Source organism: Rutidosis leptorrhynchoides, chromosome 9 (genome assembly GCF_046630445.1).
Source record: "Rutidosis leptorrhynchoides isolate AG116_Rl617_1_P2 chromosome 9, CSIRO_AGI_Rlap_v1, whole genome shotgun sequence".
Taxonomy (NCBI): domain Eukaryota; kingdom Viridiplantae; phylum Streptophyta; class Magnoliopsida; order Asterales; family Asteraceae; genus Rutidosis; species Rutidosis leptorrhynchoides.
The window spans coordinates 194,027,545-194,032,487 of NC_092341.1; positions in this window are offsets into that span (position 1 = coordinate 194,027,545).

Consider the following 4,943-nt stretch of genomic DNA (forward strand, 5'->3'; position numbering starts at 1 on the left):
GAGTGTACATATATTTATAAACGGAAATCTTGTGGTCTATTAGTATATTAAATTGATTGATATGATAAACCTATGAACTCACCAACCTTTTGGTTGACACTTTTAAGCATGTTTATTCTCAGGTACGAATTAAGTCTTCCGCTGTGCATTTGCTCATTTTAAGGACATTACTTGGAGTCGATCATCGCAATGGAACCTAATGTTAATGACATCGTCCAGATGAATTAGGATGAGTCACTACAAATGAGACCCGCATTGATGCTCTTAGCGACTGTTTGCGTGTCTTGCCGCATAATGAGGTGATGGATGAGATTAGAGCTAATATGGATACGTTCGTTAGCTTCAAGCATAGGATCGAGTTCGAGTCTAGGAAGCGTAACCGTTAGATGGATGCTAAGTTCGAGGCTCTTGAGAGCGTGGTTCGTGGTTTGAAGATGGAGTTGGAGGATGTGAAAGGAAAGGTGAGGAAGTATGAGACTCCTGATGAGCCTCATGTCAGCCCAGCTTATCACACCCGCTCCAAGCAGATGTGATGTGATGATATCATGAGTGATTATTTTATTTCATGGACTATTTATCCTTTTTATACATTCATTTTTGGGTGATGTACGACGTTTATGCCGAAGATTTTGTTATGGGATATTTTTCATTTATGTATGGATGGTTATTTCTTTATGACATCTAGTTATCATTATCATTTTATTTCTGATGTTGTGACTCTTGGCATGTTATATTATGTGTAATATAGTTCATGTATGTTAGGTGCTATGTATGTTGTATGATTTTGTCATAAAGTATGTATGCATGTGGTGGCTATTTCTATAACTATCATAACTATCATGTTGTTACTCATAGTGTTCATTGACTATTATTTTAATGGTTAACCTTTTCGTGTTCGATCTATTCCTTTATAACACTGGTATTATTCTTAGTACTAACGGTTGTGTTATTCTGTTTTGAAGATCATGCCTCCCCGCGAGTCCAACGAAGCTCGTATGCAATGCCTTATTTCGGAAGGGATAGCAGCTGCTATGGCAGCTAATGCTAATGCTAACGCCAATGCCAACAACCAGGTAGGATGCTCCCACAAAACTTTTATGACAAGTCGTCCACCAGAATTTAGTGGCACCGAAGGACCCATTGGACTTACTCGTTGGTTTGAGAAGATTGAGTCTATATTCCGGGTTAGTAGAGTCCGTGATGAGGACAAGGTTAGTTTCGCCAGTTGCACTATTAAAGACAGTGCTTTAACTTGGTGGAATAATTTGGTTAGTAGTTTGGGGAATGATGCTGCGTATGGTTTGACTTGGAATAATTTTAAAGAGAGGATGATCAATCGTTATCGTCCCAGGGTGAACTTAAAAAATTAGATGCTGAGCTTAAGAACTTAAAGATGAAGGGCACCGATTTAGATGCCTATGAGCAAAGGTTCTTTGAATTGACATTGTTGTGTCCAAATGTTTATGCTGATGAGGATCTTAAGATTGAAGCTTATATTGATGGGTTATCTAGAGAAGATTGAGCATGAGGTTGAGTCTAGTGAGCCCTAGACTATTAAAGCTGCTATGTCTATGGCTCATAAGCTTAATGACAAGATTTTGAGGAGAAGTAAGGCAACTATGACCGATGCCAGTGAGGAAGTTGTTAAAAAGGCTGATAATGAGAAAAGGAAGTGGGATAACAACCGCAGCCAAAACCAAGGTCAGCAAAAGAAACAAGATACTTCTGGTTCTAATAACTGTAATCAGCGTGTGTGTCCGCAATGTTATAAGGCTCACGATGGTTATTGTACGGTTACTTGTAAGAGGTGTTCCAAGTAGGGACACATTGCTAAAGATTGTACGGTGGCTATGCCGGGTACTGCTACACCTACTGCAGGTGGTGGTAATAATGCTGGTAACAATGGTGGTAATGGTAATGGGAAGCCGAGAAATAGTGGTAATCAGAAGGTTTGTTATGATTGTGGTAAGCCGGGCCATTTTCATGATGCCTGCCCCAATAAGAAGACTACTAAGAATGCACGTGGAAGAGCGTTCAACATTAATGCCAGGGATACTGAGGAAGGTCTAAAACTTGTTACGGGTACGTTCTCGATCAATGACTTATCGGTTTATGTACTATTTGATTCAGGGGCTGATTTGAGTTTTGTGTCAAGTAAATTTAGTCCAAAAATCAAAACTCCGTTAACTCCTCTAGACAGTTGTAGAGATAGCTATAAGGACCCGTCCTAATCCATCTGGACGAATACATTACATTTGGTTACATCGCGAGGTACTTGACCTCTATATGATACATTTTACAAACATTGCATTCATTTTTAAAAGATAAACTTTCAATACATCAAAAGTTGACGGCATGCATACCAATTCATAATATATCAAACTATAATCGACTTAATAATAATCTTGATGAACTCGATGACACGAATGCAACGTCTTTTGAAATATGTCATGAATGACTCCAAGTAATATCTCTAATATGAGCAAATGCACAGCGAAAGATTTCTTTCATACCTGAGAATAAACATGCTTTCAAGCGTCAACCAAAAGGTTGGTGAGTTCATTAGTTTATCATAAACATTCATTTCCATCATTTTAATAGACCACAAGATTTTCATTTACATTTCTCATAAATATACGTCCCATACATAGAGACAAAAATCATTCATATGGATTGAACACCTGGTAACCGACATTAACAAAATGCATATAGAATATCCCCATTAGTCCGGGACACCCATCGGATATGATAATTTCAAAGTACTAAAGCATTCCAAATTCCAGAATGGGGCTTGTTGGGCCCGATAGATCTATCTTTAGGATTCGCGTCAGTTAGGGGGTCTGTTCCCTAATTCTTAGGCTACCAAGCTAAAATGGGCATATTAGGCTTCGATCCATTCAACCATATAATGTAGTTTCGATTACTTGTGTTTATTTCGTAAAACAGTTATAAAAATAGCGCATGTATTCTCAATCCCAAAAATATATATTGCAAAAGCATTTAAAAAGGGAGCAAATGAAACTCACTATACTGTATATTGTAGTAAAAATACATATGACGACATTGAGTAAGTGTAGGTTTGGCCTCGGATTCACGAACCTATATAAAGTATATATATATTAACACATTGTAATATTAATCAACTAAATATATATGTTTGTTATAATATATATAGATGAATATTCTTATATATAATTATATTAATTCTTGTAATTTGTTATAATACTTATATGATGTATACACTTCAAGAAATGTTATATTAATATAAATAATATTATATTAGTTAATATATTAAAAATCTTATGATATATGTAATAAATATATACTTTACATAAATTTTTTTTATAAAAAAATAATTATAATAAAATAATAATAATAATAATAATATTAATGATAAAAAAATATTAATAATAATGTAAAACAAAAACAATACTAAAAATATTGATAAAAATAATAATAATGATAATATTAATAATAAAAATAAATAAAATATTATATGTTAATAATAATAATAATAATATTTGTGATAGTAATAATGTTAATGATATTAATACTAATAATAATAATACTAATAATAATGCTAATAATGTTAAAAAATAGTAATATTAATGTTAAAAATAATAATAATAATAATAATATTAAAAGTAATAATGATAAAAATAATGATAATTCTAATAATAATAATAATGACAGTTTTAATGATAATAAAAATGATGATTTTAAATAAAAGTACAAATTTTAATAATAATTGATAATTTTAATAATAATAATAATAATAAGAGTAACAATCTTACTACTAATGATAATATTATATGTATTTATAATCTTACCCTAATCTTAATCATACTTATCATATTCATTATCTTTAAATATAATCATAATTACTTTTATCCTAATATTTCATTACTTACCTATCTTTTATATTATAATAACAATAATAATATAAATGCTAATAACAATAATAACCATAAATAATAATAATAGTATTAGTAGATTTATACTATAATCAACATCATAATCGTTGGATCATCATCCTCATCATCATTAACATCATAATCCATCATCATCATCATCTTATACCCGCCTCATTATCGTCTTTATCATCATCATGCCATCATACACTCATCATCATCATCATTTACATAACATCACGATCATCAGGATCATCACTTTTGTAAATTATCATCATCAACATCCATTATCCTTTCGTTATATCATCACAGCTCACCCTCATCACTTCATATGATGATCATCGTTATTTACAGCCTAAATGAAAATGGGAATCGACCCAATATTAAAACAAGTTCTCGGTCCAACCATTGGAACATGTTCACGGCCCAACAACAATTAAGGTCACGACCCATGTGTGTCTCGGCCCAACAGGGAACATTGAATAACGGTCCATCAACACCTTTAAGATTAATTGATTGTGGGTATTTAGGTTTTAGATATTGCAGTCCAATAATCGGCAAAAATATATATATCAAGCAATCCAAAAGTAATTGCGTAATAATATGTTCCAAGTGGGATTTTCCAGTCGTAAAAAAAAATAAAAAGCTAAGGACAAGAACAAAAGCAGCCGTGATATTTAATTAACAAATTGTACAAGTGGGGTTTGATGGTGGGTACATCCTTGTTGGGCAGCATGCACGAATATTACCCTTTTAAAAAAAATTGAAAATAGCAACAATGATTATTTGTGATAATTATTGAACAGAAACGGGAAACGAACGTAGATGTGTGTTCTTGATATTTTGTATTCGAGCAGAAGAGAATAAGCATTTGATTCTGGCTGTTTATAGTTGTAAAGGAAACAGAAAAATAACATGAAGTTGTGATGGTTACAAGTTGAAGGTGATTGTTGTAGTTTGATTCTCGACTAAACACAAGGAAAACTGATGGTAATGATTGATGGTGAGGGTGGAATTGTAGGTGTTTGTTCA